Genomic DNA, 25,118 nt, shown 5'->3' on the forward strand with positions numbered 1-25,118 from the left:
CCTCCACTGGAAACATATTTTTTATAGCTAGCTGCATCACAAGAGAGATTGTTAAATGTGTAAACCTCTTTCAGGAATAAATAGATCTATGTATGAATCTGTGTTCAGACTAGGAACAGCCAACACAAGATTTGCCTGTAATTTCTGATAATATGTAGGATTGACCCTTGCAAATACAGACATACCCAATGTAATTTGTTTGTAGAATTATATTTATCAAAAGAAAAACTAAATTTCAAAATTTATGTGACCTATTCCCTTTTGAGTCATATTTTCAGAATTGTCTCCAGTAACAAAGAAAATAAGATGTTTCATATAAAATTAAATTTTTCACTCTTTGGCTTACTAACATCCAGCTATTGTAAAGCTCAGTATGAATTTTGGTTCAAATATCCATATACCAACCACTTCACGTACTTTAAGAGCTTATTAGCCTCAAGGTGGAGATAAGCAGTGGGTCCAATCTACAGTAATCAAAGCATACACACGCAAACCTCAGATCAGGCTGGAAGGTAAATGTACAAACCAAAAGACAAGTGCATAACAGGTGTTTGGACGGCACCGGTCAAACCATTTGACATCAGAAGGTTACTTTAATCCAATGAGATCGACATTCCAACACATACAGGAAAAGCTGCAGGACACTATGGATCAGCGAGTGGGAATGCAGTCAGGACATGACATCATTTGATCCTCCAAAGCAGTTCCACTGACATGGAACAGACTGTTCAGATTTTCCTGCAAACTTTCCAACTAGGGATTTTACGGAGCAAAGATGCAACAGAGGGACAAACTCCATCATCATAAAACCTTTAACATTCACATGGAGATGAATCTCACGATGCCCTGCCATGCTGCTCTCTGTGCATGTCTTTGCAAACCCACATATTTAACTGTAAGCTATGCACAGCCACAAACACGAGAAATACTACAGAAGTAAACACACCCCCACCAAGCTCTAAGGCAGAGGCAAGCATTCAAAATCTTCCTCTTAAAAGCAGGATACAAAAAAAACAAAGGGTAGAAATAGCTTTTCCTCACGTAGCTCAAACTGGACTGGAGAGCTGGCAATAGGTTTTTGCACCCCCAGGTATGATGCCAGAGTATATGATACAAATACCAAGTATTTAAATCAGACAGTCTGGAAGCAAGCAGCAAACATTCTGCATCAATTACACTGGTGTGCAAAGTCATCGAAAACACAAATTAGCACATATTAGGCCGGTTATTTTCTCAAGGGGACAGTGTGTAACCATAAATGGAAACACTGAAAGCTAGAAAAAAGTCAGCAATAGAAAACTGTGCAGATAAACTATGACCTCAAATCTTTTATCAAGTATAGAAATGGACCTAAATAACAGCAGCAAAGCAAGATTCCCAATTCTGCATACAGTTCCAAGCACATCAGAACAAACATGAGCACTGTGTTGCACTACAAAGCAAGATACATCTTATGCAAATACCTGCTGTAGTGAAGTTGAGAGAATATACAAAATAGATAAACCTAGCCTAACAGACAAAAATCACTGTAGTGATAGAAAAACTGAACACAGAAAATCCCTTTCTTCCTAAAGGTTCCAAAAAAACCCAATTAATTCTTTCTACTATGACATGTAATTCCACCTGGTTTGGGAACAACAATAACAATCATAATTCAGGTAACCAAAAATGTTGAGAAGTTGAAATACAGATTTATTTTTCAGCTTATAGGAGTGTCAGCATGGAAACAATCATTTTAAAGGGCTCATCCAGGAAATCTGAATATTACAAAAAATGAAAAAAAAAGAAAAAAAATCAGCAAACCCACCAGTCAAACTCAAGGCACAACAATGCAAAGTCAACAAGCTCAAGATTGATAACCCATACCTACTGCAAAGAACTAAACCACTGGAAAACATTAAAGGAAAATAAGCAAGAGGGTGTTGGTTGGGACCACACAGGGAACAACAGCGTTAGTGTGACTACAAAACACAGCAGCCAAAGGCTGCCAAGCAGTGACAATACGATGCCTGCCTTGGCTCTCAGCCATGGCAAATGCAGCTAAAACCCATCCCCACACATTCTCTGTAGGTGTCAGAAGGGTCAGCTTTGCCAGTCTCAAGCTCTGTACCATCACCACCCAGGTTTTCCTCACCTCAGACCCATTCCTGCATTTTAGAAAATGCAGCTGTGGCTCTAACCCTTCGCTGCCTGTTTTGCCCAGAGGAATCTGAACTCATCAAAATAACAGTATTAAAGAGATCTGGAAACAAACTATTTCTGTTCCTCCCTCCCCCCACCCCCAAATAATTCTTTTGGTCATATGCCTGGTAATTCTTCCTATACGTGTACACATATGGGAAAAGATGGCTCCCTTCTGTGATAGCTTAGCCAGGCAGTGGGGACAGAAGAAGTCCATGTCCGGACTGACACCTGCAGCACCAGCTGGCATAGGGGCATTGCCAACCACAAACCTAAGCACTCTGATGATGGCATCGGAGGACCATCTGCAAGCACATTAGCTTCCCCAGATTTCCTACCAAGGTGGGGGTTTTGTTGTATTTTTTTCAATAAATCACACTTTCTACCCTCGCTGTCCCAAGGCCTGCATCTCTCCTGTCACCACACAAAAAAACCCTGTCTGGCGTCGCAGGCAGCTGCACTGCTTTCTCCTGGCAAACCCCAAAACCACATACCCTGCATCCCCTAAGCAAACCCAAGGCTACCTGCAACTCTTCAGCTACGCACTGCGATAACTGCTTCTAGGCTCTAAGCTTCCCAGTACCAAACACTTGCCAAATCTGAGTCATAACTTAAAAAGAAACACCTCACTTTCCCCCCCCCACCAAGGTAACTCCTGCAGTTGCTCTGTACCAGGTGCAGTGCCCAGGCCCTGGCTGGCAGCAGGGCCTGCAGGGGCGGCCCCTGTGAGGGGAGGCCAGGGCTGCCCCGTGCCGGACACGGCCGGTTCCAGCCGGCTCCAACCAGCCCACGCACAGCAGGCCGAGAGGGGGCCGCGCCTCCGGGAAAGCGGGTGTAGGAAAGGGCAAAAAATGCCAGCCAGGCAGAGAGGAGCCAGGAAAAATGCGTGAGAGACAGCCCTGCGGGCGCCAAGGTCGGTGGAGAAGGAGGGGAGGGGGTGCTCCAGGCACCGGAGCAGAGATTCCCCTGCGGCCCATGGAGAGGAGCCCACGCAGGAGCAAATTTGCTGGCAGGAGCTGCGGCCTGTGGGAGACCAACGTTGGAGCAGTCCGTTCCTGAAGGACTATACTCGGTGGGAAGGACCCATGCTGGAGCAGTTCATGAAGGACTGCAGCCCGTGGGAGGGACCCCACACTGGAGCAGGGGAACAGCGTGAGGAGGAATGAGCGGCGGAGGAGCCGTTATGGACTGACCACGACCCCCATTCCGCATGCCCCTGTGCCACTCAGGGGGGGCAGCAGAAGAGTCAGAAATGAGGGAGTGAAGCTGAACCTGGGAAGAAGTTACAGGGGAGGGCAGGGAAAGTGTTTTAGTTTTTGCCTTTGTTTCTCACCATGCAACTCTATTTCAACTGGCAATAAATTAATTTTCCCCAAGTCAAGTCTGTTTTGCCCATGACAGCAGCTGGCAACTGATCTCTTTATCTCAACTTACAGGCTTCTCCATCTTGTTTTCTCCCCACTGTCCTGTTGAGGAGGGGGAGTGAGACTGAGGTTGGGGCAGGAGGGTTGGTAGCCAGCCAAGGTCAACCCACCACATGCTCACTGAAAGAAAAAAATTATTAAGAAAAAAGTATTAACATGTATTCAACCCTCTTTAATTCAATACAGATATGGGGAGAACCAACTTCACATGAGTAGGTAACCAGGCTCTTCTCTGCAGTGTTCTCAAGCCTTCACAACTCTTTGTTCAATGCAGAAGAAAACATATCTAGATTAGAGACTGCTAACAGGTAAATGACTTAAAACTATGGGAAGGTGGTAGGGTAGGGAAAATGTTAAAAAGATCTTTTTTCTCCTTAGATGTTCTTTCAGTACAACTAAACACAAGTGGTATTTGTAAAAATGATACAAAAATATCAACAGAATTGAGATTTGAGAGGTGTGTTGTTGATTTTTTCCAATCCTCCAACTAGCTTGGCACTGAAGAGCCCATTTTACAGACTCCACTGTAAGGATAAATTTTTAAAAAACCCCTGAAATCACCTCACCTATCTTATTATACAACGGACACATCAGTGATTTAAATCTTCAAAATCCTTATCTATACTTTGTTTTTCTGAGGGCCAAGTCTTGTCTTATAAATGGAATACAGTTTGCTTATACTTCTGTATACTTTCAGCTCTGAAGATAGTTTCTGTCACAAGACTCAAAGTGTGACACCTTTCTACCTATGAAAAGGTAAAGCTGTTGTGCCTTCTTACCATAATATATTCAAAAGCAGCAGAGATGAACACCCATGAACTCCTATAGTTCTTGCAAGCTTCATGACCATTCTGTCTTCCAGGCCATTTTATTATAGGTGGGAGTACTTCCATGCAGAATTCCTTTGCGTTTTTTTTTAATAGAAAGTTTCTCTAGATTTTTTTTATGCAGCAAAACACAAATACCATGATCTTTAGTACTCTCAAAATCTTTTGGGGCTGCTCTATTGTACTAGTGACCTGCAGCTGCCCCAGATGGCAACATATGGTATTACCTTAATACAATGACAAAAAGAAGTCAAAAGATCAGAAAGAACTTTCAGAATTCAAAATTAAATAATTTTAAGCCCAGATTTATCCTTTCCTTCTATGAAAATTGCAATGCTTTACATCAGTTAAGTAAACTGCTAAACTGCAGGCATCATATACTGTGCTAAAAACAGACATCATTGGCAATTTAGACACTTACCAATTCCTTAGTGATAGGATTTTTTAAAAATAGACTGCATTACTGAGAATACCAAAGATGTTATTTTTGTCCCAGGAAGTTAATACTGATAAAACTAACAGCTTACACTCAAGCTAAAGTTAAGGTGCTGACTACTGAGTAAAAGTTTCTTGACATCCTCTGGAGCTAGGCACAGAATTCCACAGAAGTCCCAAATCCTAACTTTAGTTCAGCTTTTCTTGTAAGGAACATCAGGTTATACAAAATCCCAAGCTGATGTCCAAATCTGATGAACTGTTCAACAGCATCTCAGTTAAACTAAATAATGTATTATATCTGACTTTTGTTGTAACAATAATTCGTTTTACAGGCCAATTTGCAGTTTGTAAATGCCAACGTGTTTATTAAGAATTATTTTCATATAAGTTGTTACATTTTTAGTGTCTTTTCATTAACAGTGTAAAGAATCACTGGTGCAACTTGCAAATCATTGATATATTCATGCAACTGGACCAAACAATCTGCTTGACTAAAACCCACATACTTGACCTTATTCCAGTATGTGGTATCTGGTGCACTGAAGTTAAGTCAGTATACTAATTTTCAGAAATGAATGTTACCCAGTTTGCAAGTGGAAATCAGCTTCTCCTTCAAATCCATTCCTAAACAGTTCTGTGTTTCTGCATTTCTTTAAACAACAAGAGGTAATTATTCTGTGACTACACATTATTTCAGCAAGAGGAAAAACAAACAACAAAACCAACCAACCAACCAACCAACCAAGGCACTTCCAGAAAGCTTCAGTTAGTAAAATATGGTTTCTAGGACATCTCAGAGTAACATGCTAGTAACTCTTGCATCAAATAGATTGACAGACCCCTGCATGTTATTCAGTCTGCAAATACCTCATTGCAGAAAAGTGTCTCACGTCTCTGCAATTCAAGCAGGTGGACAAGAAAGAAACCACAGCGACCACCCAAATCTGCAGAGCACAGACTGAGGACATTAAGATAACAGAATTTCCTCTGCACTCATGCTCTAAAATATGGCTGGAGACCACAGACATATTCAGAAGCACCCATGTGAATGCTGCTGCCTAAGGCTGATTTTCAAAAGTGATTTAGGAAGCTTAAATACTGCATGACTTTAAGAGAGTACAGGCTTCCAAACAAACCTGTAGCATTCTGTTCCATAATATTAAAAGACTATTAGCTTCAAAGAGTTTAATTACCTTTCTACTGTCACCTTTGCGGACCCTCCTGCCCTATGCTACCTAGTCACCTGGTACTAATGACATTGCCAGATATGGCTTTAACAGATCAGAAATATTTAGTTTCTAGGAGACTGCTGAAGTAATCAGAAGACACAGGTGGCTCCCTCTTCAATCCCCTAGTCAGGTGTAAAGACCCAAGTAGGGTCAGGTGCATAATTGGAAATGAACACATGGCTGCACAAACAGCATCAACAGAAGCATTTTAATTTTCTGGACTGAGCGCGCCTGTTTGGCAAATGAAGGATGGCCCAGAACTGCAGAGGTAGGGGAGCTGTTCAGCATACTAGCTCAGCAACAGCAAAAAGGCATTATACTAGTTTTTGAGGAAACTAATAGGAAAAGCCCTTACAGATTAAGACAACAGTAACTTTGTCTTAGAACTAGACTCTAGGAAGCAGTTGGAAACTGCAATAGGATTGTGGAAGAAACAAAGACAGAATGTCAAAAGACAGTTCCCTAAACACCAATGATGTCCACAGAAATGCCAAAAATACCAAACCATCTGAGAAGTTCTGCAGTATGTCCTACCTGGCACCATTAAACTCTGTGGGACAACTAAAACCAACTGGAATAGTAACACAGAAGGTGACAGTTTGTTCATGAAGGACAACCATGGCAAGTAGAGAAGAGTAACAAGGTTCTCTATTGTACTTCAGGAATAGTGCATTTATTCTAAAATTCAAGAAAAGATAAGAGTGGACTGAAGTTAAGATGAAAGGCAGGGTAGAAAACAACAAAAGCAATATTATAGGTGAAACAGATTCTCAAATTTTGAAGCAAATACAGACATTTTTTCTTAGCTAGATATCTCAACTACTCAAGACAGCCTATGATGGTAAAATACAAGAATTGATTAACTCAGGCAGTGGGTAAGAAAGCGATGCAACATAGTTACTAGAAGTATGCAAGGATCTTTGTTGCTTAAGAAAGTTGAGAAGGTTACCAGGAAAGGGCATTTTATTCTGAGTAAATATGGAGGAATTAGTGTTGAAAATTGAGATATGACAGATAATTGTGTCACAATCACAAAACAATGAAGTTTAGCATTGTAAGAACAGCAGGATTCTGAGTGTGACAGGATGAGGACAATGGATGTGGAAGAGGCACCAGAGAAGAACAAATAATTACAAGATGCTTAGAATACAAAGCCTCTGAGAAAAGACTGAGGGAAATGAGTTTGTTTAGTCCCCTAGGAAAAAAAACACAAAACAGCCAGCCTAAAAAGGCAACTAAAAATACTGAGATCAGATTTTAGTGAACAAAAAAACTACAACAAAAACAACCCCCAAAGCAAAAAAAAGCAAACAAACAAACCAAACATACAATTGTAACTTTAAAGATAATGAAGTTTTAAAATTGATTACTTTTGGAGGCTGTGGAAACTCTTGTCTCCTTATCTGGAGACCTAAGAAGAGATTAGAAAAATATCTAATCAAGGATGATTTAAGTGATTCAGAAAATTGAATTAAGATTCATGTCTGGAAAACCTCCTGGCCCTATACTTCCACTTAGTAATATGCAGATTTCACAGCAGTAAGCTTTTCTTGCTTATTAAAACATTTATAGGCTTCTTTAAGGCGAGTAAATCAAGAGATTCAGCTCTGTGTCTTTCACCAAGGTACTCATTTATTTCCAAGTAAATTAAACAGAAAGGCTTCAGTAAGAAATGGATAGTGTGTAAAGGAAATTTTGAGTAAGAAATCGAACTGGAGCACAAGGCCTCACAATACCTAAGGCCCTAGTAAGAAACCATGACAGCCCACAGCAGAAGTGTGAAAACCAAGTTACCCTGCTGCTCTGGCATGTGCTCCAGCACATACAGTAAGAACCTGATCATGATGAATATGATCTAGGTAGAGATCTAGGGCTAAAACAGAATAGTAAGACCTAGTAATTGAAAAATGTTAACTAAATCCAAACACTCTAAGTTGGTAATAATAGGTGAATTTTGGGCTGCCAAGCCACTCACACTGAGGCAATCCTGTCGACGACACTACATAAGGCTTACCTTGCCTGTATAACTATGAAATATGAAATATGGGTATGGATGTAGCAAAACTGTGACCAATGTCAAAAAAGTAACAGGAGGGAAGTTTACTTGGGAACAGCTTTGGCAGAGACATGGAGGTGCAAGGCTAATGAAGAGCTGGGCCCAAATTCAGAAAAAAATGGAGAATAAAATACCAAATAGAGAATAAAATGCCAAACTGAGTGGAGGAAAAGGTAGGTCGGTCTTCCAATGGTAGGTGTGCGGACATCTACAGATAGTAGTAATGCTGACATGTGGATTCAAGTCCATGAGGAGGCTGGAGGAAATGCCCTTGGATGACACGCTGGACTCTCCATCAGGTTTATCTTCTTAAGATTTGGGGGTGGGTGGGGGGTGGAGGCAGGAAATAGATTTACACCTCAGTAGTTAGAAAACTGTAATTTAGTAGTAATCACATACGTGATTCCTTAGACTCTGCATTCTGTATCATTATAAAATTGTAAATTGGTATATTTGATTGCATAGAGTATAGATTATTTTGCATAGACTATTGCTGCTCTACGTATTTCCTCTTAGAGTGTTCATTAATCAATAAACATCTTAACAGCTCATATCAGCTAAGGAGCGCTCAAGTCTCCATTCTAACAGAGGGAATGTCAAGCCGTAGCAGTAACAGAAATGTATCTACATAGCAATTATTTCTGACTTTCTTACAGGATGTATCAGTGAGGTTATGTGATAAAATCTCCCCCACGAAGCAGCACAGAGAGACAACGGCAGGTGCGAAGCTCAAATAATACCCTGCCCCAGCTACCCCCAGGAGCCATCAGCCCATCAGAGGCCCGTCTCCACAAGCCCAGAGGAGTACATGGGCACACAATTGCAGACAGCAACCCAAACTACAGACTCCTAAGGAAGGATCATCCTGTCTGGGCCCCTGCCAAACCTGACCCAGGACAACCTCAGCCCCCATGTCCAGCTGTGAAACCCACCAAGATCATCATCAACCCATCAGGAGCAGCCCTCTGGATCACCTTTTGGACTAAGTGGGGCTGCCATCCAGGGTGTGAGACACATTATGGGAGGCAGGGGAAGAGCATTTGGGGATTGCACAGGACTCATTACAGGAAATTTAGGGGAAGAACCAAAGATGGGAAAAGGGATGGATTTAGGTGATTTGATGAGGAATGAGTGTGGGAAGATAGAGGAGTAAGGGGATAAAAAGGGCTGGCTGCATGTGAATAGTGGGCTGCCGGGTATGTTTGTCTGGCCATGCCCTGTGCCTGACCAGCACAGTCTGCCCTATTTACTTGTCAAATGCCTTTCTAACTCATTCCTGTGTGAGGGACTGTCTACTTGATGTTCATGTGTGTATGGGGGTCTGGGTGCAGCAATTAGAGCCAGACCACCAGCACTGCAGCATGTGGAAGTGAGTGTGTGATCGCGAGCAAAGATGAAGCCAGACAAGCTACTGAGCAGGAGAAGGGGCCTGGGAGCTGGGGGCAGAGGGGCCTCTAACAGCCAGCCCTGGGTGGGAGAGATCCTGTGCATCTCCAAGGGCAAGAGTACAGTGGGATGAGCTACGGGACCAGGGGAGTCTTAGTCAACTCTCTGTGTGTTTGTGTGTACAGGTGTGCAAGTGACATGGTCAGTACCAGCAACTGGAGCAGGGCTGCGGCCTCTGGGGCTCATACACCGTGATGCCAGCAACGGGGACCTAGGGACAGCTACAGGGCATACTGAGTGACTGCAGCTGCTGACAGGATCCACATTTTCCACATGTATATATATGGGTCTCACTAGGGGACCCAGTCCTTCCCTGCAAGAGAGAGGAGCAGGATGAGGCCCCTGGTGCTGTCTGTGCTTGTGCGAGTGCTCTGTGTGTCCATCTGATCAGGCTGTGAGTATATGTATATGAGTGGTGTTCATGTGTGCTATGTGCATGTGTCCACTGGGAACACAGGCTCAGCCTTGCTGCTGGATGGACGTGGGGCCACAGAGCAGCAGCAGCCGCCTCACCTCCCTCAGGCTGCTGGAACCGGCATGATCAATTTTCCTCTAAGAGTGTAGCATTAAAGCAGATATAGACAAGACTGTACCCACTCTATAAAACCGATATGCCAGCAATGCACTGTACTCCTACCAACCTAAATCAAAATCAGTTTGACTTATATTATTATAGGTTAAAAAAATATTAAATAAAAACTATATTAACAAATATGGAGTATTTCTACCAATCACCACTAGAAAAGTGTTTTTGAAGAAACATTGTAAGAGTCCAATTTTCTCCATTAAGAGTAACAAAGAAATAGGTAGCTGCAATGCTTAAGGAATTTCTATGATAAACTTTGTGCCACTGCTCCAAGTTTGTAGTATTTTAATTATTTTTGTACTGAGACAGAAAGGGATGCTCCAAGAACATACTGATTTCTATCTAATCTCTTCCTGACAGTGGGCACGTCACATAAAATCTCTCCTTTAGTTTCCCTATCTATAACAAGCAAATAGCATGACACAAAAAATTTATCATGCTACTAGACTGCAGTGAAAATTAATCAGTGCTTATTTGTAGTGAATTCTGAAAGTGGAAAGGACAATTTGCATCAGGAAGGAGTCCTAAAATGACACAGCACTGGCAACATGAAATACAGTCAGGAAGAGGAAGAGAAACAATTCTTTTGAAACACAATTTCTATAAGCATAGGGAACAGTTACACCCTATTTCCTTCATCTACTTTATTTTTGTAGCAGGGACAAAAATAAAGCTTAAAACAAGGCCAGTCTACTTAAACACTCAGTTTATAAATACAGAAACGATGTCATCCTGAAACAAATCTCCTGCAGATAATCACCTGGGAGAATTTATGAGAAATGTGTACTTGCTACATAAGCGCATGCAACAACAGTAATTAAATCAAACATATCTCAAGCACATTAATTATATGTGATGTGAATTTTTCACTGCAAGTTAAATCAGGCATACTGCAGCTGACTGAGATTTAAATATCTATAAATAGGGACTGTGAATTTAACTAAAATTTATCACCAAATTCTCTGTGCACCCTGACAGAAATGCAGGAGGTTAGGAATAGGATTATTTCACTTTATTTCAATCAAACTGGATAGCACTTCAAATCAGGTATGCTTATAAGACCGTGAAGAGGTGTCACAAATGGAGTGAGCTGAGTTACTCTTCATGATGCAAGATCATAAGGTCCTCTAAGTATTAAATAGCTGGTGGCAAGGTGAAGCAGTACAGCATTTTGTTTTAAATTGATGCCAAATTTGTCAGCAAAAGTATAGACTTTCTGAGTTTATACGGTTTAGAACTGCTTGGGCAGTCAGTCCTATTTGCTGTAGCTTCGCTGAAGTGAATGGACACCAGGAAGAGGTCAGATTCCTTGTAAACATGTCTACGTACTACGGGAAGCACTTCTAACGGCAGAGAGCAATACAGCAGTTTCACAGCACAGCAGTTTCACTCCCACTGCAGGGCAGATCCAGATTATCCTCAGGCTCACAGGCCAAGACACACACTGATCCCCTTAATCCACGTATGCTGCCTATCTAATCTTGAAACTACTTTGCAAGGAAAACTGCCAGTGGCTTCAATGAGAGCTCTAGGAGTGGCCGGAGGCTTTGTCACCTGTTATAAAATATTTAAAATCCCAGTTCTTTTTCCTTTAAAAAATTGCTTGAAAAAATGACATGAAAATGGCAAATCCTGCTTCTGGTAGAATTCAATAATGACATTTTATTAAGCCCACTCAGCTCAGCAGAGTGGTGTGACAAAGAGAAAAGGCTGAAAAACCTTCCAAACATAAGTTTTGCATTAACAATATCGCCTTACAACCCGTTGAAAAAGACTACAGAGTTTTCAAGACATAGGATTTAAAAACCTATAATCTCACAGCCACTGGCCTCAAAATAATGGCCCAATTCAACAAAGTTGAATTTTGTCAGGGATTAACGTCACCTGCTTTAAGCAATTTATTTTCTAATTCCATGGACAGTGCGGGAGGCAAGCTTAAGAGACTTTGTTCCTGGAAAAAAGGATCAGATCTTTCCTTCCAAATGGTAATCACAGATAACAGTCCCAGCTTCCAGCTAACTATGTAATCCCAAGTGACTGGACTTTGGTGGAACCATAGCGGGCAGCATACCAGTTGGCTTCCTGAAACACAGACTATTTCACAAGGCAAACTTGTGCACTTTCCCCAGTGATGGCATACGACTATTCAAGGTACAAACAACAGGTTGTCATCCACATGTTTGCTTTCTCAGCAGACAGCCGCAGAGCTGAATGTGCATGGAGATACAGAAAACAACTTATATTTTAATTATCTAGGATCAAAAGTTGCAAGCGCACTAGCAGGCTGAATGAGTCCAGTGTATAGACAACCATGCTGTATGGAAAAGCTCACAAGGTCAAGGCTATCCACGTTTCTCAAATGCAGCTTACTGACAAAATAACCTCAATCTACAAACTCCACCCCCAATGACATCAGTCATGCAAGTGGACCTCACAGCCCATGCTACAAACAAGCAAATCTCCATGTATGCATGGAAGGGTCTGTTCTTGTAGTCCTCCCTTTGACTCAAGAGTCCAACAACGCATGAACCTTAGAAGGCAGAGTGTCTAGCTCTACACGAGGCAAATACAAAGACATTGGCAAGAACAAATACTAATTTTTTTTCAGATTATTTTAAGTATGTCCGCACAACATACTTTTCAGATGTGTCCTGGGATGACTGAACAGGTACTTTAATACCAGGAGTTTAGTCTGAAATACTTTCAATGTGAAGCAGCTTAACTACAGCATTGTGAAAAACGCTGTCAAAGTTTCTTGCTTTCTTCTCCTAGGCTCTAACTTCAGAAATACATTGAGGACTACTCTTCTGAATGCAAGTGTTGTTCTGCCATTCTGTTCTATATTTTATGTACAAGTTCAGTATTGAACAAAAACCCCCAAAGTTCAAAGTTTAAATTTCAGATAAAGGTTACTAGACACAAAGACGAGTATAGAATTTGCAAAAAAATTAATGAAATGTGAAAACCTGTAAGGAACGATAAGGCCAGGATAATCAAGGTACAGATACAATTCAGAGGAATGAAATATCTAATTGTATTGATTTCATCATTTAGACTGCCTGTTTTTTGCATATTTTAAAATACTTCTAATGGCCTCTAGACTAATGCATCTTAAGATTTACTGCTTTAGAACTAGGCATCATTTTTAAATGCTGTAAAAATACTTTCATGGGCCAAGAGGGCAGTAAATACACTCCCTCACGTATTAGCCAAAGGGAAATAGGTACATATATTCAATACAGAGGGCTCTCTCGGTCTGTGTAGCCCAGGATTGCTTCTGTTTGTAGTTCCCAGAATTCCAGATCAGAATTCAAGCAGCAAACCAAACAAACAAACTTACAACCAAACCAAAAGACCTCATTCAGGCCTCAGCTGGAATCTCAGAGTCAGAAACAACAAGCAGGCACAGAGGCAATGCACAAGGATATAATTAGGACAAGCTTTCTAGTTCCTTATAAGAAGAGTCTAGAAGAGCCAAACTTGATCTTAACAAAATAAAACTCTGAGAAGTTGGAAGTAAAAAACCCCAACCTTTTTAAACTTAAGGATAATGTTGGCAAAAGGACATATAGGCATAAATAAAATCTAGACAGGAAATAAGTTGGTTCTGCAGCACCTTTCAAATGGGAGCTCTAGTGGAAGCAACAAAAAACCTTCAACCCTAACTGTTCTTAAAACACCCAAATTTTATGTAAGATATGACCTGAGACATCAGAAACTGGTGAAAACACACAAAATTGTTGTAGCATGGTAATTCTATGTAAGTTTCCCTCTCCTCTTGTTTTGGAAAGATAACTCTGTACTTCTGAATGAGGAAGTTCTTGAAATGCTGTGAGGTTGACAAACCATCACAACACGCTCTCTCTGGTTTTATACTTTTTCCCAAGCATTCATGGCTAGAAACAGGACACTTAGATAAAGGACTTCACTAACACCGTAGAACTATTCTTGTGGGCTTTTTTTTAATTAATGCAGTTTTGTGAGATTTTTGCAAAAATGCTGCAGTAATGCAGTGTAGCTGTATATAGCTTACACTTAACTGACCGTTTAACTGATCAACATTTTCACAGCATGCAACTAATAAAAGGCATATCACAAACTGGATTTTCAGCAGTTACATCACACAAAACCTATGGCACTGTTGCAGGCAAAACAAGCTTACTCAGGGAATTTTACTTCATTTCACCTATTGCCAATTAACACAAACTTCTGATTACTGATTTGGGTGTTGAGAAAAAAACCATAATTAAACACTTAGGGAAACACTCTTCCTCTCCCTTCTCCAGGCTCAACTTCAGTCCAACACCTCTTCCTACCCCTTCCCGGTCTCAACTTCTCTTGTTTTCATGTTACACTTAGTCCCTCCCAATTCCTATGGTTAAGCAAGAGGAAATGCATGAGGCTGGAGCCAGTGCTGTGTGGTTTCTTTCTGCTGCTCCTTGCTTCCTACTTGTCTTCCTCCACTGCTGCTTGCTTCTAACTCACTTTCTCCACCCCAGCTTGAGTTCCTCCATGGGCTGCAGTCTGTCAGGCGTGTCCCTGCCATGACGTGGGTCCTCCAAGACCTGTGATCTCTTGGGGAAACCTGCCCCAGCCTGGGTTACTTGGGAGCTGTAGTCCCTTGGGAGTGACGTTGGTCCAGTGTGGGTCATCTCCTTCCAACAGTGCACCTCCAGCCACATATCTCCTCCATTTCTCCTCCATTCCAGCAACCACTCTCTTAAGTAAGCCTAAGGACCAATGCCATGGGCTCCACTGACTGGCTGAGGTTTTGGCGCATAGCAGGTTGTTTTCATGAGTTTTAGACCTGGCTGGAAGTGGCTGTGACTGGCTGTATTGGGGTTACGTGGCAAGGTTTTGGTAGCAGGGGGGCTGCATGGCTGGCCTCTGTGAGAAGAGGCCAGGGGCTGGCCTATGTCCTGTAACGGAGCAATTCATGAAGGACTGTATCACATGGGAGGGACCCTACGCTGGACCAGGGGAACAGCGTGAGGACGAAGTAGCAGCAGAGAGGAGATGTTACGGACTGACCACAAATGCCACCATTCCCCATCCTCCTGCACTGTACAGGGTAGGGAAAAGGTAGAGGAGTCACAAATAAAGGAGTGAAGCTGAGCCTAGCAAGAGGAGGGTAGGGGAAAAGGGGTTTAGTTTTGTCTTTGTTTCTCACCATCGTACTCCATTTTAAATTGGTAATAAATTAAATTCATTTTCCCCAAGTCAAGTCTGTTTTGCCGTGACAGTAATTTGTAAGTGATTTTCCTATTCTTTACCTCAACCTACAAGCTTTTTCATCCTATTTTCCTCCCCTGTCCTGTTGAGGAGGGGGAATACAAGAGCAACTGGATGGGCAGTTGGCAGCCAGCCAAGGTCAAACGCACCACACTGGCACAGAGTAGTTCATGGTCTCTGCAGAGCTGCTCTATGCCTCCTTTTGTCCAATCTTGTATCATTGCCAGGGGCTCTGCCACCCCTGGAGCAGGGCTCAATCTTTGTCCTTTTAAAATTTCACCAGGTCCCTGTTGTTCAGTTCCTCTGAACAGCAGCCCTGCCCTCCAACATATCGACTGGTCCCCCCAGTATGGTGTCGTTTGCTAAAATTTCTAAGAGTGCCTTTTGTCCTCTCCTCTGGGTAACTGAGAGAGATGTTGAATGCAGCAGGTCCCAGGACACACCTCTCTGATACCCCTCTTGATATTGGCCTCTAGACATCACATGACCCATCAACCATAACCTCTGAGCCCAACCATCCAAAGTTTTTTTCCCCATCTGGTTGCCCTCCCTCCCAGACTGTAATGGCCCAGTTGGATACAAGAATATTGTAGGAGACAGGGTCAAAACCTTGCTAGAGTCAAGGTAAGAAACATCCACTGCTCTCTCATCGTCTGCAAACCTGGTCATTTTATCACAGAAAACAATCAGTTGGATCAGGCATGAGCTACCCTTTGTCAATCCATGCTGACTTCTCCTGATGGCTGCCTCCTCCCTCACATGCCCAGAAATGTGTTCCAACAGGACTCGCTCCAACATTTTTCAGGGACAGAAGTGAGTCTAGTCAGACTGTAGTTTCCATGGCTGACGTTTTCTTCTGAAGATGGGTGCAACATTTGCCTTCCTCAACTTGAGAGGGACTTTCCCAATCCACGTGACCTTTCAAAGACAACAGAACAGCTGGGCAAATCCTTCCAGATTAAAACTTGTTTTCTGGAACACAGATAGTATAAATGACTTCTGTGTAGTCACTAGCCACTCAAAACTAAAAAAAGATGGAAAACATTGTATTTGAACCAGAATAATTCCTGATTGCTCATTTTTAGCACTCATTTACTTTATTTTGGTTTGACATATTGTTTTGCTTTTGTATGGTAAAAGAAACTTAATTTCAATTTGAAACACTTTCATAAATTTAACCATACCATTCCCTCTTAAAGCTCTATAAACTTTATACCACACCACACAGCAAGATGTGCCAAAGTACAATCTGGATTGAAATTCAACATGCAGAAATGCTGAGATAAACTAATTACATTAGCCATTCATTTATACTGAGGCCCTCTGTAATACTACGGAGAGAGGCATAGCACAAGAATCTGAGCAGAATGGATTTGTGGATTATATGTGCAAAATAGTACCTAACATATTGCAGTTCACTCCCCCTTCCTGCATAAGCAATTTCCATTTGTGTTCTCTCAAGCATACTGTTCTATTTGTGACATGAACTGAATTATATTGCTATTCTCAATTACTTTGAGATATGACAGTATTTTGCACCAAACCCATCTCCTTCAAATTTCTTCATTTGCTCTAGGAATTATCTTGGACATTTTCCCTAATGTAGAATCACTCAGGAAGCAAACAGAGAGAGCAGAGCTGGGTTTAGAGAAAACACCCAGGAAAATTGAGCAACAGCAACATCATCCTGCAGAACTGATTACTCTAGGCTTCAGATGTGGCTTTGACATTATTAATTTGCAAACATCTACTCTCCTTTCAAATTGCAACACAGAACTTGCATTGAAAGGAAACAGGGAGGAAACAAGCTATAAACCACTGCTCACAAAGTAAATGCGTCCTAACCCAATGCATGCTCCACCATAAATTAAAGCTTCTTGTCAGACTACCAACCACACAGTATCCATGTCAGGTGAAAATACTTCACATGTACAGACAAGTGTAGAGGCTTCGGATTTTGATAGAGAGAGGCTCAGCTGATCTGGGTCTTCTGGGGTTTCACATCTACTTAAAAAGCAAGAAAGCCTGACTCCTTTCACTCCACTTACAGATTACTCATATAAAGAGGATGCTCAGATGTGTTACAACTTCTAACTAACATCGGAGACAGCTAGCGTTCAATATAGAATACAAATTAACAGGTTTAAACCACTAGTAAACAAGCAGCCATTACACTGGGTTTATAGCCCTCACTTAAAATCATCAACTGTAAACAGACCCCCTTTTCAGATGCCTCCTGGGTATATGTCATAAGATTTCAGCTCAGCATCTAAATTATAAATTGGAAATCACTGGTTACAGTTTTGACAAAGCCATTGGTATTCTTTCAAACACATACATGGTTCTTATCTTGCCTGCTACAGCTTACATATGAAATCTAAGCAGTACAAAGGAAAAAACAACAGACGGAGTCAAGAGCTATAAAGGTAGTCATAAAATGATATATGACTATCGTGATGTTCCTCCCATGAACACTTGGGATTACTGCTTCATAAATTAAAACAATTCTGTTGCTCAGATGACTCAAAAGAAGCTCAGATCCTTATTCTTTGTCTTCTAAGCCATCTTCTATTATCACTATAACAAAGTTAATTCTAACACCTGAAGAAATCCTGATCAGACAAGAAATAGAACAATCTACAATGAGTCCAGCAATGGTTGTCCAATACACACAACTACCTAGTCAACTGGCAACTGCCAAATTTATATATAAATGAGTTCAGCTTGTCATCTTCTCTGAGGAGAAAGTCAATAAATTTTCCCATTATCTGATCATCAGTTTAATTAAAAATGAATGGCTTTATTTATTTTTTACGTCTCTACTCTTCTTCCAAATTTGGCTGGAACTAACCAGCAAGGGTACTGCTGTGAAAAGAAAGGAAAACGGACGCTTGTGCAAATCTCTCTACTTCTTTATAATACCAACTTGAGGAAAAGAAAAAAAAAAGAGGGGGAATGTTTAAACCTCATCCAGTGGATTGATTTTACCCATGTCTACAAAAAAAATCAAACCACACAGTTATGTGACAGCATACCAAACTCTGCAATCACTGAGTCATATCTTGAGATGCTGCCTGACACAATCATATCAATGTCCCTGTCCCTGAAGTTCAGCATCAGTGACACTGATGACATTTCTGATATGTGTATTTACCCAGTCTCAAAGGCCTTCAAGCATCCATGGTTACTTGGTCAGAGTTGAGTGTTTCAATATTTTTACTGTTGGTAAAGTTTTCTGAAGATCTCATCTGGGAGCTCTTCACCATTTCAGTGAAAGCTGATCAGTTATACCCAGTCCTGCCAAACCAAGCACAGATTGCCCGCCACCTCTTTACCGCAGCTATTTTCAGTGCCCTCTAGGGACCCTCTCCTCTTTGGCCTAAACAATCCCCACTTCACAGTGGGGATTCACTCCGCATGGTTTTGCCAGTCCACCTAAAGACTTCCAGTACTCTCCCAGCTCTTTCCAACACAGCGTGCCAAACAGGATACACCATCTGGGCCCTCAACAAGCATCCTTCATGCCTCTCCCAAGGCCATATTCCTGATCTCTCAGTAGAGCAACTGCCTTTCAGTAACATCACTGAGAATCCATCTTACGCTGTCATTAGCTGCAACCCCCACAGAGGTTTCTGCAGACCTGCTACTTAGCCAGCTGCTCCCTCACCGCAGTACCATGCACCTTGCTCTGGTCTCTGCTGAAGAGCACCTCCCTCTCCCTTCCCTCTCTGAAGACTCATCGTGATTGTTTTTCTGTCCTCCCAACACCCTGCTGGGTCCCCCAAGACTGCCACCTCTCTACTCTAGTTTTCACACCTCTAAAGAAAATGTTGAGTGCTACTGACAAAATCCTGCAAAATCCACCTTGATGCAGGTTTCCATTTCAACACTAGATTCCTCTCTGGGGTCTGCATAATACATCTTATGGCCAAGATCAAAATGAATCTCAGAGGAAGCACCAAGTGGAATTCACCCAGCCTCTTTCCACTGCCACTGAAACAACTAAACAAATAAATCTAGACCAGAAGTGTATCAGGAAACCTTTTGCAAAGAGAAGAAAAATACTAAATATAAAATTTAAAAAAAAAAACAACAAAAAAAACAAACAACCAAAAATTGTTGACTTGACTTGTAGGACAAGGATACCTTTGTACCTCACACTTACCAGAGGAAAAAAAATTTAAAAACATTGCCAAAATAATCAATCATCAAAACAGTCGTAGTCTTTGAACAATTCTCCCTCAGGAAGTGGAATTAAAAATGTAGAAGGCAACAGATTAATAAAATCAATCTTTAACATTCTTTTAAAAAGAGTAACTTATTATGGTTAGATTCTTTCTTGCATCTTTAACCTGCTTTTCAAAGTAAATCTCTTGATTCAGCATCGACAAAGAACACATACACCTCCTTAAGCTACTTAACCTTGTTCCACAGTTCACAACCTCTGAAAGCACCATGTCATACCAATGTAAGGCCCATGTAGTTTTGCACAATGCTAAATGTGATAGAATGTGATGCATCCTGTTTTAAAACTCCTACAGACTAAATCGCTTTTTCACTATAACAATACACAGAGATCCCATTATTTTAGTACATAGGCACTTCAGAGAACAAACACTGATTTATAATAACTAGCAGCGGGCTAAAAATCCCTTCTTCTGCCACTAACCAACAAGTTTTCACCCATGAAAGATGTGAGAAAACAGGAACAAAATGCCTCTGTTCAGGTTCAGCCAGTAAATCCCGCCATAGCACACATAGCTGATTCTGCATTCCAGCAGTAAAAATGCCAGTACTTAGAGAGGTACTCGTGTGTGATACCATCAAAGGGCATTCCTGACTTCTCAGATGTAATGAAGTACCACCTCCTCCATGAACAATTCTGAACAGCATCCTCTGAAGGAGACATTGAAGAAACCAGCAAGTCATTCTTCAAATCAAACAGAAATTGCAACACTAACACCAACAGAAGGTGGTATACTTTTGAAGGCAGATCATTATCTGTTCCTACAAAGATGGAGTGGGACTATTGTTTGGCGCTCTTGTGTCTCCTGCTTAAGTGGAATTAATAGCATTTAACTTCCGAATGAAAATTTATTGTCTGGGAAAGATTAATGGAAATTGAATAGAAGATCAAAGCACAGGCTAGAAAAGTAAAGAAATTAAAATTTTCTGAGATCCAAACAAGCTTAGTATTCAATCTGAAGTTTAGCATTAAACTCCTACCCCCACCCCCCCCCAAACCCCAACAAACCACCAACCCCCTACCAAAGTCAATAGCCTCCATAGCAACTGCGCACTTTCCAATATGGTGGAGCTCTTTCATAGTCTAGCTCAGTAATCAGACAGACAGCGCAAAACCACCACGGTATTAAAAGTGCTGGCAAGAGACACACCCAGTAATCATCATACTGCTGAGAATAAAAAATGTCCACTGTATTTTCATCTGTCAATTCAGATAATAATATCCAAGATAGAAAACAAAATACAAAAAAGAAGTCTAAATGCCACCCTTTTCACTAAGCTATGCTAATACATTAATACCGATGCCTTAAATTCTGTTTCATGGCAGTGAAAAGGTTATACACGAAATCAGCCTACTGTCTAGCAAACCTACTTCTACCTGACGAGTTTTCCTCTCCATAACCGACTGTTTTTCACGGGACAGCAGTAGTGGCAAAACTACTACTGATGGCAGGGATTCAAAATTATTTCGAATGTTCGCTGAAAAATTTCGAAAGAAGATACTTTAAAAATGCAGAAGTCTGGTCATCACAAACTTCTATATTTCTTCTAAAGTAACAGAAAATACTTTCCTGAAGAGCTTATTCATTTGTAAAAAATTGTTTGTGCAAAGAAAAATATTACTATTAATTGCATGATCTTTTTATGAAAGATCATTGCAACTGCAGAATGACAAGTGCTGAAACTAAGAAAAGCCATATAAGGTTTCTAATAATCTTCAGTAATTGTTTATTCAATTAATCATAACTCAAGTGGCTGTGAGAAAGAAAAAGGGAAGTAAAAAAGGAAAAAGAAGTAGTCATGGCCTGGTACATAGTGTATATTCAGAATTACAAAATAAATGTTCTTTTTCAAAAGCAAAACATTTAAAATCTGTTTTTAGATACATGAATCCAAATTCTACACTTCATATAGCATCAACTCTTCAAAGACCCATACAGAACCCAAACAAACTAACACCAAGTGTTCACCAAAGCCACAACCAAGAAAGAAATTCTTACAAAATAAAAAACAGATGAATGTTATTTTATCTACATGTGAGCAGTTTTGTAGAGAGGCTATCACATATATGAAGTACACATAATGTTTTCATACAAGTTGATAATACTCAAACAAAAATGCATAGGCAAAAATCAAAGCTTCATTAAAGAATTAATATATTATGTTGCTGATTTTCAATTACCGTTTGCCAAAAAGAAAACGAAGAACCACACAAGCTTATAAGATTTATAACGTATGCATAATATCACACTGAAAGAAAAACCCCTATGATTAAACAGCCTGGAAGGTAGGCTCTTTTATTAGGCTGATAATCCACAAACAATACTTTAAAGTGATTAAACATTTCTTTATTTCTCACCCTTAACTTTTTAGCCACTGGCCAATTTTAAATTTATTTTCAAGGAGTCTTAAAGATAATGGACTTCCTTTAAGCTTCACGGGCAATCCCAGTTCATCTTTCCAGCAGGGAAAGGTGAGCAGAAGTCCGGTCAGTGGCTGGCAGACCGACCTGCATGCACGATCGGGCCAGCAGTTCAGCAGGTCTTCAGCTTGACGGTAACCTCACCCTCTTCTGCTTCTTGACCAGTTTCCTGGCTTTCCTGGGAGATGTGTAGTAAGGATATAGGGAGTGGGACAAGAACGCAACAAAGCAGTAAAAGAAAGGCAGACTTATGAAGTCCTCACCAGTCTTATGAAAATCAGGTTTCATGGGTCCTTGCGCTTGTGTAATTCCTTACAGGTTTTCTTCTCTAAAGTACCAAGGGAATCACAGCCCTGTGGGCTGTCTTTAGCACATCACACAGATCCCCAATGCTCTTCATTTACCCAGTCCTGGTCCTTCGGACCAGACCCTCTTCCCAGATCCTCTCATGAAAGCTCCTTCCCATAGCAGCACTTTCACGTCCATGCTTAAAACCTTGCACCCACCTGTCACTTATAGGGTGTCCCTGATGCCAGCCAGAAGACCTGCCCATCCCTTCCCCAGATTCTCCATGATGCTACACAATAAACCTGCTACAGATTACAAAACACCCCAAAATCCCATGGGAAATGCCACAAGGAAGCCATGTTCAAGAGCCACACAAGGGTTCTGCGTGGGACACGGACAGGACATAGAAAGGCCATTTGGTCTCTGGCAGGAGCAGGTGGAAGGGTTTGTGCCCATTCCCTGAGAAAAGCTGTGCTAGCTCTTGTGAAAACTCTTGTGCCAGGTTTCCTAAACTCACTTTCAATCGTCTCCAAACATAAACTAACTGTATTGTGAAGGCGAGTAGTCCAGACAGCCTGCTGCTTTGAATTCTACAAGAAACTGAAAAGGCTTTAAATTTTCAAACACCTGGAGGTGACACAGTTTTACACCAGTTACAGCAGGGATCCGAAGGTGTCCCACCTTCGTGCGCCAGGTGCTGATGCCAGGGCAGCGGAGGAGGTATGCAATGCAGTTACAAGTCATACAAGGGAAGATACTCTGTCTGCCTGTTGTAACCTTATCAACTGCAGGTCTAATTTAAGAGTTTCTGTAAAAACATCCAAACATCATACTACTCAAAAGTTTAGCCCCTTCCCAATGTACAGAATCCACCTACTCGGCAATCATTTCTTTGATAAATGATGTTCCTGCTTGGCTTTACTCCAGGACTAACAACTTCTAAATTTTGCAGCCTGCCTATCGAACTTCGCTGGGCTCTGACAAGACAATCAAATAAGGACAAACTATGACAGAAAGCAAAAGATTAAGCACAGGAGTAACTGTGCAAGAGCACTTCTCAAATGCAGATCTAGTAGTGGCAACTCCTTGAAAGGGCATTTACCCATCCACCTAATAGTTCCAAGAAGCTAAAAATATAGCCAGAAAGCAAGGCTAAATAGTGCCTCTTCCATCCCAGAAGCATATGCAGGATTACATTCCTGGCTTTTGTCTTGATCTTTACATTCTGTCACCGTGGACAAATGAAGAATCCTGCACGAGAAACTCTCACAATGCTTTTTAATGCCAAAATCACTGACTAAATTGTGTGGAAACTTAGAAATAAACAAACAAAACAATAATTAAAAGCTTTTGGAAGTTTCTGTAGATCATCTAAAGAAATGCATCCACATTGTTAAAGGCAGGCAATTTAAACCACCTCAGTCTTTTATGTGGAAACTACTATATAACTATTGATTTAGAATACTTTTTTTCCACTATCTACATTCCCATAAATATGATCCAGCTAGGGAATAATTTTTTTATTTTTTTTATTCCCTCAAGCTTCATAAACTTGTATGTTACAGGAGAACATTTTTTAGTAGCTCATAATAAAAAATGCCGTTTTAACACCAAAGTTGCCTTAAAACAGCTGTCCAGAGTCCAAACTGACAAGTTGCTGGGTTTGGGGTGTGGATTTTTTTGTTGGTGGTGCATTTTGGTTTTTATATTGCCCAACAGATCTCCTAACAAAAACAAACAAACAAACAAAAAAATAGAGAAGAAAACCAAAACCAAAGAAGAAAATTCTTCCAGCAAGAACAGAATCAAAACTCCCAACATGAGGAAAAGAGACAGAAGAGTAATAAAGTAATTTTGCCTGAAGGAAGATTTGGATAAGAGCAGTGTTTAGGAAACAGTCTACTTATTCAGCATGTTTGTTCTCTTACAGATTTCTCTGGGTGTATTTTTTTCTCAGTCACAATCAAGTGTACAAAATTTTAAAGAGTTTTCTTCACTTTTGAGCTCATCAGAAAGTGGAAAAAGCCATTAATCAACTGAGCCATTCTGAATTTAAAAGAGTGCAAGTGTGACAAGAATATGGTATACAACTTACAATGAGAAAAAAAGAGTTAAACAGATTTTGTTTGCGAACAGTACAAAAAAAAAAAGTGGAAATTTATGTAGCAAAATTGCTTCTAAATAGAATATAAGCATATCCTCCAGAGATTTCCACAATGCCTCAGTGCCACCTCAGCTCAGTTCCCAAGTAAGCCTTTGACAGTAACAATCTCACAGATTAAATATTAAGGATAGACCTCCAGTTTATTCTAAATAAATGTAACGCCACAAAACTGTATACATCTTTGTGTCACTGCCAGGATTATAGCAGAGCTGCAGAGATTTAAATCAGATGCCTCTGGACTGTTTTTTCTTCATTAAAAATATTGTTTCTTCTAAATTCCTGGAGAAAGTGAAAATCATTGGGACTTAGCCAGTTATGCTAGAAGTAGATCAGTGAGACCTGCTAAGTCAAAGGATCTTTGAAACTAATATTTTCTATTTCTTACTCCTGTACTTTTTCAAATTCCCAAGGATTTGCAATCCTGGGATCCCCAGGAAGAAAATCCCACTTAGGAAAGATATAGTTAAACTCAGAAATAATGCTGTTGATAATACCCTTCACTTTCACTAATTTCCACCTCAGAGATTTTGGATGTCACAGCTCAAAAGCATAGCCTCAGCTGCTGTCCAGGGCTTCCACA

At 40.9% G+C, this 25,118-nt stretch overlaps 1 protein-coding gene across 4 annotated transcripts in view; it reads right to left on the reverse strand.

Annotated features, from left to right (window-relative positions):
- APBA1 (amyloid beta precursor protein binding family A member 1) overlaps nucleotides 1-25,118 on the reverse strand; it is a 97,909-nt gene that overhangs the window by 57,312 nt on the left and 15,479 nt on the right. The window contains exon 1 of one of the 4 annotated variants that reach the window (XM_049795485.1): nucleotides 16,130-16,189. The exons of the other annotated variants lie outside the window; for them this stretch is intronic. The gene's annotated coding sequence lies outside the window, so the exon portion shown is untranslated. Of the gene's footprint in view, nucleotides 1-16,129; nucleotides 16,190-25,118 lie in introns of those variants that run through there. 4 annotated transcript variants of the gene reach the window in all.

This window comes from Accipiter gentilis, chromosome Z, assembly GCF_929443795.1.
Source record: "Accipiter gentilis chromosome Z, bAccGen1.1, whole genome shotgun sequence".
Taxonomy (NCBI): Eukaryota; Metazoa; Chordata; class Aves; order Accipitriformes; family Accipitridae; genus Astur; species Astur gentilis.